The following is a 12106-nucleotide window of genomic DNA, read 5'->3' on the forward strand; positions in this document are numbered from 1 at the left end:
CCACGTTTATTTGTTAAAAATATTTTTAAAAAATCCACGTTTATCAATTTAAAAATATTTTTAAAAAATCCACGTTTATTTGATAAAAATATTTTTAAAAAATCCACGTTTATTTGTTAAAAATATTTTTAAAAAATCCACGTTTATTTGTTAAAAAATATTTTTAACAAACCCACGTTTATTTGAAAAAAAAATATTTTTTTTAAATCCGCGTTTATTTGTTAAAAATATTTTTAACAAATCCACATTTATTTGTTAAAATATTTTTTGAAAAAATATTTTTAAAAAATCCACGTTTATTTGTTAAAAATATTTTTAAAAAATCCACGTTTATTTGTTAAAAATATTTTTAAAAAATATTTCAAAAAAATCCACGTATTTTTGAATAAATATTTCAAAAAAATCCAAGTTTATTTGAACAAATATTTTTAACAAATGCACGCTTATTTGTAAAAATATTATTAAAAAAATCCCGTGTTTGTCTGTTAAGACTACCATCTCTGTCAACTTAAATTGCAATTAATAAACTTGGCACCACTTTCCACGAGAGCGCACAAATATTGGCACATGCAAAATGTCAAAATTGTTTTCCTCCATTCACTTTGGAATCTTGGATGCACACATGTTTTTGTCTGACCATGTTACTCACGATTCTCATTCACCGAATGGGAAAGAGTTCATGACACAGTGAGAGAGTATGGCAATTGGGACATTTGATTCCGAGAAGAGAACCCAATGTATTTGACAGTTCACCACAAGCCAGTAGAAGAAGATAGTCATGCGCGAGTAAAAGGAATTGGAAATGTTTCGTTTATTTTTTGCGAACGCATTGGGAATGGGAAAAACAACCCCAAAATTGATGATGATGAAGACAACAACAAAACATGTAACTCTTTGTAATGAACTGAAAATGACAGTTTTATAATGGTTGAAATTGTAGAATTTCAGTTGCTCAGCGATAATCAACGGGAAAACTACCGGATAACGGGAAAAACGTAATAAACCAGCGTCGTTGTATGCAAAGTGAATGAGAATGTGTATGGAAATTGTGGAGTAAATGTAGCCTATCTGTGTGTGTGCCTGTCTGAGCATAGAGGAGAAGGAAGGGTATACAAAACATAAGTGAACCTACACACAACTCTCCCTCTTACCCAGTCTCTGGATAACTCTGCTCCAACGCTGGAGGAAAACTTCAAAGCAGTGATTTTTCATTGAAGGGTTCCAACTTTTCGGGGGGCCACAGACAACATTTTTTCGGCTACGCACTTCTGTTGCAAAAGCAAAAAATTGTCATTCGTTCGGTCGTAAATTGACAAGAAAAAAACGCGTCGTAAGTCGGGAGAACGCTTTAAAACAAATGTCGCAAATGGATAATAAATCAGTCTGCCACCAACAACAATACACAACAATGCTCGAACAAAAAATATGCAATATGCGGATTAACTTCTGATTAGCGTAACTGGATTTAAGTGATAAGCAAATCGGTAGCGAAAACTCAAAAAATATCTATAAAAGTCCCATAACTAAAATTTAGGGATTTATTTAAACAAAAGCCAGCATTCGATAAGGAATGTTTTGGAACTCCCAAGGGAGAAAAATAAAAATTATCAAAACACGGAATAACAAAGCAAACCTGAAAAAAAGTGAATACAAAATTCAAATAATTCTGAAAAATAATAATGAAAATAATATTCCTTTGTGAGTGTCAAACAGTGTAAAAGTGCAAAGATTTAAATATAATCGCTATAATTGCAACAACAACAACAAGCACCCACTACAAAACAAAAACAAAGGCATAACAATAAACGAAAACAAGAAAAAATCCAAACAGAATTACTTATTATTGAGCGTTTATTTTGCTCTTTAATTCCTTTTTGTGTTCATCTTTTCTTGCGCCTTCTGTTTTCTGCTTGAATTTCCATTATCAGCTGCAAAATAACCGGCCGCCGCCGTAAGTTTGTCCGTCCTTCATAAAGCTGCAGCAGCAGACCGCAGACCGACCAGAACGTCAATCAAGTCATTGCCGTGGAACGCGCCAAGTGAGTATTAAAATCACCAAGAAATTCCCCCCTTTTTGTGTCCCACCACAACAACAACAAGAACAACAAACAAAAAAAATAACAAAATTTCATTCAAAACAAAACACTGCAAAAAATACACAAAGAATGGAGAACTGAAAGAAAAAAACGCACCAGACCTCTTCACAACAACAACAACTTTTAAAACTAAACAAAACACAAATTGCACAAAGCAATGGCAACAACACAATCTCTCTCACAAAACGCTCACAAACACACCAACCGTGGCAAGGCAGGCACACTTACACAGCCGCCAGACGCACTTAGGCCCTCAGACAAAGATCCATGAGGTGCAAAAGAGGTACAAACAAAAAAGATACACAAAATATACGAACGGCAGCAATCTGGTAGATGCCAGAGATGGGAAATGTGGGTTTAAAGGAAAGGATTTCACAAAAGATACAAATGGTGGTTCCAAGTCAAAACTTTATTTTAAGGAGGTTTCTCCATTTCTTGGAACTCTAGAGCAATTCAAACCATTTTTCGAATGCAAAAAACTGTACCATGATCCCATACAGGTCATTCAGGAAGTACATCTGACTGTTTATACCCTCTGTAGCCAGAAGGTATATTCAGTTTGTCACGATATGAAATGTTCTTCATTGAAATAATGGTATGTTAAGGCCAAATCCGCACCTGCACCTTGGAGTCGATCTAGCCATATCCGTCTGTCTGGCTGGGTGGTTAACTCTATAGTTATCTAAGAGAGTACCCCCCATTCGGTCAAAAGTTTGGACATCTTCTGAACTTAGATCGACTGCCCACAGCAACTAAAATCACTGAGTATCGGATTTTTCTTCCAAACATACACCAAGCTCCAAAAAGGCATATTTCGGACCATTCCTTCGGGTATCCCTCACCACAAAAATACGAAAAGTTCCCTTAAGTGCAGTTTAAGGGCTGTTCAATTATCGTTTTCGAATTTGTACCGAAGCTTATTCTTCGTGTATTTGATGTATTTTTTCGTTCGTCCGGGCTGACCTTTAATACCCTCTACCATAAAACATTTTTAACTAAAATGAAATAATTAATTTCCTTTCCTGTCCACAATGCAAAATTGTTGCACAGATACCACAAAAGTTTTATAACTGCAGGGAACCTCAAATGTCAAATTACTGGTAAGTCCGTCCCGAAAATCGCGTCGTACCGTAATATGGGGACTATATCAAAACATGGAAATATGTTGACAATTTTTGGTGGAGAAGTTTCGTGACCACAGGGAACCTCAAATGTCCAATTCCTGCGAGTTCGGTTAAAAAAAGTACCTAAAACCCTCAAAATACCGAAAATCGGGAGGAACCCTTATATGGGGCCAGGGACGTAGCCAGGATTTCATTTCGGGGGGGGGGGGGCCCACCTGACCAAAATTTTTAAAGTTAATGTTAGCGAAAATTTATTTTTTAGCAATGATTTAAACTTTATTCTAGGCTTATTTTACTGATGAAATAATTTTCATTACTATTTTTTAATTAAAATGGCGTAAGATTTCTTGGCCAATTTCCCCTTGTTTCAGGCTTCAATTTTCCACTCCAGAGTATGGTCAATTTTTCAATTTCGGAAGTTCATGTGTGCAATTGTTTTTATTGTCAGAAAAAACCCAACTGTCGTTAATTCCCTAAAGATATTTTGGTGTCCAATCGTAGATCTTATCACAAAGAATTTCTGAAGGCCGATAGTGGTTTTCTTGATAAAACAAATATTCTGAGCAATAGTGAGTCTATCAATCATGAAATTCTAGCACCTAATCGCGGGTATATAAATGACAAATTCTATTGCCCAATCGTACATGTAAATAGACTATTTTGGCGTCCAATCGTCGGACTTCTCTTATAGAAATTCTGGTTTCCAATCGTGGATCTTCTCATAAATTGATCAGGAACTAGGAAAACTCTGGCAACCGGTCTTGAATTCTTTTAAAATGAAATTCTGGCGTCCAATACAAGATCAATACATGTATATATTCTTTTAGCAAAAATCCACGAACAAAATGTTTCTGAATCTACATTTTTTATACTCTCAGCCTTTAGTCAAAATATTCGTAAACCTCATCGAAATAATCGTTTTAGCGCCAAAGTGTGTTTGGAAGAAATCTGTTTCAGAAAACTTGAAATCGACTTAGCTATGATCGTCCTTCTTGGTGGAGGACACGATGATTCTCGAACAGATCGGTCCAAAATTTGGACTTCGTTTTATGTTGTCCAAATTTTGATCAACTTCGAAGATGGACCATATCAATCCATTCTTTCGGTAACCTTTCACAGAGTATTTCACAAATGTTCAGAGATGTGCAGTTTAAGACCTCTCTCGACAATAAATAAGTGGATAAGTGTAAGCTGAAGGCCTAAGTAGTCATGGCTTTACTTCCTTTTTGCTAAAATATGATATAGATAAATTAATAAATAAAAATACCTCTCTGGAAACGCTTTCCTTTTTTGCAACAAGTGTTCTCGGGGCCACTATTACTACAGTACAAGTTTTTCAGGGGCAAGTCCATATTTTCAGAGAAAATGGCCCGAAAGCTGTAAAAAACGCCGTCATGTGTAGTGACTGGTGCGCACGACAACTTTCGAACCTTATACTGCGGTACAACTTTCAAAAAACATCAAAATAGTTGTTAAATGCAGTTTAAGGTCTGTTCGAGGATCCTTAGAAATGTTTACTGAAGGTATTTCGTGTGTTTAGAACGGTATTGTGTTTTTCGTGGGAAAGTCCATATTTCCTGAAAAAAAACTGAAAAATATTCTGTGACGAACTGAAATGACTGGTGGGAGCAAAATCTTTTAAAAGGAGTGACTGCCAAAATAAAATCTACTCCAAAAATGAACTATGTCGGTCCGGTCCATTTCTTTAGGTACCTTCTCCGCAACACTTGTGATCAATGATATAATCCACATTTTGTCGCCAAGTTCATACGTCCGAAAATGGCTACACAATTCTGAAAATCTCCTAATACATAGCTTTGGGTTAAAGGATTTTGGTTGTGTGGCCCCTATTCGATCTGTCCATAGATGACAATTTCAGTTCACACAGACTCAGGGTATATTCCTGTCCGCAAAGCGGACTGATTCTTGTTGAGATTTTGACGAAGAATAGAATCTGTTTCCGATCAGTTTTTTTTTTATTTCGTTTGTCGTCACAAAGTCCTTTGTCAACGCAGGAAAAAGGAGCATTTCTACAAATGTGCATCCATAATTCCCAAAATACAATTCAAAGAGTAACACTATGCAACACTGAAAATACAAAAAACTTCTAGTATGAATTTTTTGAAAATACATATTTAGACTACAAAAACCCTAGTAGGGTTTTGTCCTGTCAGATCCAGTTCGGATTTTAAGGCCTCATCTAAACTGGGCTAAATCTACACGTTTTTGCATTTATCATTACCTTTATCTCAGAAACGAATAGGAATTTGGCCTTCCTATCTTTCGCAATATTGTAGCCCTGTACTAGTAGAACTTATCTTCTGAAAAACCCACATAAGAAAAAATCGATAAAATATAGCAAATTTTACATAACTGCTGAAATTCTGGTCAGTATGGGCTAAACTATTGGGAGTTGAACCAAGTAACCTTTTGCAAAAATCATCCAAATAAAGTTCTCAACAACTCTTTAGAACAATCTGAAACTCTAAAAAGCTTACTTCATGTTGTTTCATATTTTTTACAACACGTTTTTCAAACACAGTTCACACCAACAGTTTATTCTCGCATTTCGGATTTCACTACATTATCGATATTTTTTATTAAATCGTCGTTGAAAAATGTACTGAAAACAACAGCATAGAGACATTTTACAACAATGACATGTTCTGAAGAGTTGTGTATTACATTCCAGGGAATATTTTTCCAACAGAAAATATTCAGAAAAAATTAACGGTTGTGGAGATACGGTTTTTCGAGTTCATTATTTCTCCAGAGGTCAGAAGAAGATTCGCATTGGTTTCAGAGATATAGCGCCGAATTTCTTTAAAAACTCAATATTTAACCATTTTTAGATGGGGCCATAAAATCCGAGCTGGATCTCGCACAACAAAACCCAACTAAGGTTTCTTGTCGTTTGGGTCTGTACTTTCAAAAAATCATCACTTCGAATTGTTTGCACAAGATCACATTAAAAATGTTGCAAAGTGTAATCGACAGAAAAAAAATCCCTCAAGTTGAAATTCAATGTAATTTCGAAATATTGGAAATAATATGTAATAAATAAAATATAAATATTGACCTCAAGCCATTAATCTTGGTTTTATTAACATTCGAAAGGTAGAACAAAACATAAAAGTACGACAGAAAAATCCTTTTTTGTTCAAAAAACATTTACTAATTTGTAACAAGAGACCAGTTTCTAATAATCTCAAAGAACGAGACTGCGGTGGAACAGAAGTTTTATCATAAAAAATGGTTGGTATAGTTCTTTTTTTGCAAATTTGAAATATAATAAAGAATAAGGACCACAAGAATGTTTTTTTTCTAGATATTGTTTACAAGCCAGTAAACATCTTGTTCTGAACTCAACAACACATAGAGTCAGCCTAAAATTACTATAAAACGCTTAAACAACACCTCAAAACTTACCAACAACTATGCAGAAAATTGCTCAAAAAACCTAACTTCTTCATTATTTCATACTTTCAATAACTAACCCAAATGCTTTACATATTTCTTTAAAAATCTAAAACATTTTAAAATTTTACTCAAAAATGAAAAAAATGTGTAAGATAAGCTAATATCCTATGGGAACGCAAATCATTTCGGGGGGGGCCCGGGCCCCCCGGCCCCCCCCCCTGGCTACGTCGGTGTATGGGGCTATACCAAAACCTTCGTCGATATAGCCCATCTTCGAACTTGACCTGTCTATGGCAAAAATACACTCTGGTGCAAAAATATAGCGTTATAGCTCAATTATTGTGGACTGTAGAGTGATTACAACAGACGGATATGTCTATATCAACTCCGAATTTTATCCTGATCGAAAATATATACTCTTTATAGGGTCTCCTGTTATTACTACAATGCGTTACAAATGGAAAAACAAACTTAATATACCCTCCATACTATGGTGGAGGGTATAAAAACCTTTCGACATAAACTGAAATGCAATTTAATGGCTGTTCGATTTAATTTTTTTCGTGGGTAATCCTATGTTTAATCACATGATGGTCCTAAAAATCCTCCGGTGACCAACTAAAATGGATAACTATCGAAAGGAGCGACATTGCTCCAATATTTCCCGAATTTAAATCAAGTTCGAAGATGGACTATATTGGATAACACCTTTGAGTGTCTCTCCCAGTAAAAGTTCAAAAATTTCAAGTTCAAATGTTTGTCAAAGGTAGTCCTTGTGGTCCTTGTGGTATTATTATTTGTGGTATTTTGTTAAATTTGAACAAAAAATCCCTAATATACATGTGCTATTTTGATTTCAAAATCAAAGTTTTAACACAGCGTCTCCTTTTTCAATGAATTCTTAGCGACCCCAAACATTTTTGCAAGAATTCTACTTTCTGCGAGAAAATATCAATTTAGTGGAATGATATGGAAACATTCATGGCCTGTTACACGAAGACGATTCGAATACAAATTCGTTCGAACTACTACCAAACTTTTATTTTTTGAAAAATATTTGAATGGTTTTTATTTCAATCAAACAAACATTTCCTACAACAACAGGAGTTTGGTAGTAATTCGAACGAATTTCATTTCGAATTGTGTTAGAGAAACAGGGCATCAAACTAAAAATGTAACGAATTTTCATTCATGTTTTTTAAAATATTCAATCAAAGGTGGACAAATATTTTTTTTTAAATTCCAATAGTTTATAGACATTTCCTTGGTTTGTTTACATACATATACCGGTGACACTAACATTACAAACAAAAACAAATTTCTATGTGTTTGTTGTTGAGTTGTATTTGTTGTTGTATTAACATTACCTTATATTGTTCTACCATGACTTCCTGAGACAATGGCTCAAAATTTCAATGGCGAAACCTTTTACATCGCAATATTAGATCGAGTTCATTCATACAGGTATTTTCTCCCAGAAAATGTTCCCTCAAACTTAAGACCTGTTAGAGGACAGTTTTTAAGTCGCAGGGTGATCAACTAAAACGGCTGGTGGCCAGATAACTATAGAAAAGTGTAACCCTCAAATTCAGATAACGTTTGCATGTCGACCTATTCCTTCAGGTACCTCCTGAACAAAATTTCAACATTTTGGCCTTAACATAGATTAGGGCCATTTTTAGCGGGTAGTAATTATCATCATGACTGCAACTTAAAAATGTTTGTACAAGGAGAAGCAAATACTTTCCGAGATATTGGCCGAGAAATGTCACATTATATAGGACCATTCCTTCATAAAAGCCACGCGAACATGCAGTTACATGTAGTATATGTGAACTTCTCCAGACAACTTTCAATTATCCGAATCTTGCTCTTGTTTTGGTAACAGGGATTCCTAGATTGCAAAATTTATAGAGTGATGTTTTTTGTACTGGTGTTATTTTCCTTAGTTTTCTGTATGTTTATTTCAAGTCCAACATTGTGAGCAATTCTGCCCATGTCTTCTAGTTTTGACTATATATTGGATATCTTGTTAAAACATACATATCTTCAAGTTGTCGTGGGAGACCCCATGCTATTTTGGCCCTTCTGTAAGTAGACTCCTTTACTATTTCATTCAGTACAATTGTGAACAGTAGGGGCGGAAGACATCTCCTCTACACTCCCTCTTTGGTGTGGAATGACTGGTTTATGTTCCCGTTGTGTATAACCTCGTTTTCTGCATCCTCGAACATATTCCCTCTCTTCTATATGCTTTCTATATGAAAGTTTGTCTGATGGTGACAAAGTCTTGCTTGAAATCTATGAACAGCCGATACATGTGTTATTATGACGCATAGTGTGCTGGCACAAGACACTGCTTCTATTTAGCCTGAAGTCAAATTGTTCAAATCGCAAAATGTTTTCTCTTTGCCTTTAAAGTCTTGCCTCTATTATGGCTGTTGGTACCTTGTATATGGACTTCACTATAGTTATGCCTCTCCAGTTGTTAAATCTTTCAAGTCGCCTTTCATTGTTAACTTTAGAATGATGCCTCTCTTCGAAGTCATGGATGAAGTCTTTCCTCCTTCTAATCTAACGACCTCAACCAGTGAAGGGTTTGAACCAGTCTGCTACACAGACGATGTTATAATAAATCTGAGGGTAATGAATCTAAATTTACTTTGCAAATGGGCCGATGCAGCTATAAAAATCGCATACAACTGGACCAGAGCAAGATGTCTGTAGGACAACCCCGAAGCGGAGCTTTTCTATGAACCACTTTTCCTTCTTCTTCTTTATTTGCCATTCCGTATTCGGGTTTTAGCGATCATACAATTACATAATGATAATTTGGTATATTTAACAAATCAGTTTATTAATTTATATATAGGTTTCTGTTTTTAGCGGCATTCAGAAGAGTTCTTTCATTATGGTGTCCAGTCCAATCTTGAATGTTTTTGAGCCATGATGTTTCCCGTCGCCCTCTTGGTCTTCTCCCATCGATTTTTGTTTGGATAATAATTTGCAGAAGCTTATATTTTTCATGCCTCATAATGTGACCAAGATATGCGGTTTTTTGTGTTTTTATATTTTTTATTAATTGGCGTTCGACTTGCATGCGTTCTAACACTTCGTCGTTTGTAATGCGCTCGGTCCATGGGATCTTTAAAATTCGACGATATATCCATATTTCAAACGAGTTCAGTCTTTTTTCATCTACAGCTTTCAAAGTCCATGTTTCCGCAGAGTACAATAAAACGGACCATATGTAACATTTTACAAATCGTATTTTTGTAGTAAGACTTATGTCGTGGCTAAGTAAAACTTTGTTATGTTTGAAAAAATTGTTTCTTGCCATTTCTATTCGGCATTTAATTTCTCTTGATATGTCCCATTTATCGTTGATTTGAATACCGAGGTATTTGTAGGTTGTCACTCGCTCTATTTCATCGTTATTTATCTTTAGTGGCGTATTATTGTCGGCATGATTCCTGCTTACTACCATATATTTTGTTTTCTTAACGTTGATTTTTAATCCGTATATTTCGCTATTTTGTGTTACTGCGTCTATTAATTTTTGTAGTCCAGCTATGGTGCTTGCTACTAATACGGTGTCATCAGCATAGCGTATGTTATTTATTAAGGTGTTGTTTAGTTGGATACCAATATTCTTTCCACGTACAGATTCTTCGAATATTTTCTCGGAATATATGTTAAATAAAAGAGGGGACAATATGCAGCCTTGTCTTACACCTCTTGAAATTGGAACATCGTCAGTTAATTCATTATCTACTTGAATGTTTGCTATCTGTTTCCAGTATAGGTTTTTAATGCAGTTTATGTCACTGTCTTCCAATCCGATTGAAAGTAGGATCTCTATCAATTTATCATGATTTACCGTATCGAACGCTTTTTCGTAGTCTACGAAACATAAGAATACATCTTTTTGTACCTCTCGACAATTTTGTATTAATACTTGTACAGCTAGTAACGCTTCTCGTGTCCCCATGCCTTCCTTGAATCCAAATTGTGTTTGTCCCATGTGTGCTTCGCAGATCGAATAGATTCGTCTATGTATTATTTTTAAAAATATTTTAAGAACGTGGCTCATTAGACTTATTAGTCTATAGTCGCTGCAGGTCTTCGCATTATTTTTCTTGGGTATTGTAATAAATGTTGATTTGAGCCAATCTTGGGGATATTGTCCTGTTTTATATATATTGTTGAATAATTTTAAAAGAAGCTTGGTGTTATTTCCGTCTATTAACTTAAGTACCTCGGCAGGTATTTCGTCTGGACCCATTGCCTTTTTATCCTTCATTGACATAATAGCTAGTTGTAATTCATTCTCAGTAATGGGTGTCCCTGTAAAATTAATTTCATCCCCAGAGTTGGATAAGGATGTTCGTTGGTGATCGATAAATAATTGCTTAATATATTCTTCCCATAGTTTTTTCTTTTCTGCAGTTTCATAAATTGCTACTTTATTATCATTGTAGATAAATGTTGACGATCTCTTTGGATAAATACCAGATGTCTCTTTTAATTTTTTGTGGAGATTGAAGTCGTCATGAAGTATTTTAAGTCGTTCAATTTCCTGACATTGCTTATTTATTTGCTCATTTTTTGCAGCACGTGTTGCGATTTTAATTTCTTGGTTTATCTCCCAATATCTTTCATAGTTTACATTTCTGTGTTTACTTCTTTCTTTCCGAAGTGCTCGAATTTCATCCGTTATCCATGGATCTTCTTTTTTGCGCATGTTGGTTCCGATTATATTTTTTGTGACATCTTTTATGGATTTTTTCACTTGGTTCCATAGGTTCTCGACATTACATATTGTTGCATTTATTTCAGTGAGGTCGGCATTTAATTGTTCCTTTATCGTTTGTTTCGTTAATGGGTCATTCAGTTTTTCAATATTGATTCTTGGTTCCGGCTTTTTCTTGCGAGTGGTAGCAAGTTTAATTCTTAAATTGCACATTAAAAGGTTATGGTCTGAGGGGACATCAGCACCAGGATAGGTAGAACATTTTGACACACACGTACAGTACCTCTTATTTATCAAAATGTAGTCTATTTGGTTTCTTACTATGTTGCCATTATTATCCTGAGGTGATTTCCACGTATAAAGTCGCCTAGGGTGAAGACAAAATAATGTATTGGTGATTTTGTATTTATATTCTTGGCAAAACTGAATCAATTTCTCTCCTCTTTCATTCCGTTTTCCCAGTCCGAATTTGCCTGTAACTTCAGCTGTTACTTCTTGCCCGACTTTGGCATTAAAATCCCCTTGGATTATTGTGATGTCGTGCGGTTTTGTCATTTTCAACAATTTTTCCAAGTCGTTGTAGAACTGTTCTATTTCGTCGTTATTGCTATCAGAGGTGGGTGCATAAACTTGTATTATGTTTATATTAATTGGTTTTCCAGATATTTTCACCATCATGACCCTATCTGATATTGGAACCCATCCAGCGACGC

General features: G+C 35.0%; 1 protein-coding gene across 4 annotated transcripts in view; it reads left to right on the plus strand.

Annotated features, from left to right (window-relative positions):
• Nucleotides 1–737: 737 nt before the first annotated feature.
• fz2 (frizzled 2) overlaps nucleotides 738–12106 on the plus strand; it is a 604999-nt gene continuing 593630 nt past the window's right edge. For 2 of the 4 annotated variants that reach the window (XM_073986047.1, XM_073986044.1), the window contains exons 1-2: nucleotides 747–886; nucleotides 941–2039. The gene's annotated coding sequence lies outside the window, so the exon portion shown is untranslated. Of the gene's footprint in view, nucleotides 2040–12106 lie in introns of all 4 variants that reach the window. The other 2 variants (XM_073986043.1, XM_073986045.1) reach the window with 1 other exon arrangement.

This window comes from Musca autumnalis, unplaced genomic scaffold (assembly GCF_047663935.1).
Source record: "Musca autumnalis isolate F117 unplaced genomic scaffold, ASM4766393v1 scaffold_4, whole genome shotgun sequence".
NCBI classification, from domain to species: domain Eukaryota; kingdom Metazoa; phylum Arthropoda; class Insecta; order Diptera; family Muscidae; genus Musca; species Musca autumnalis.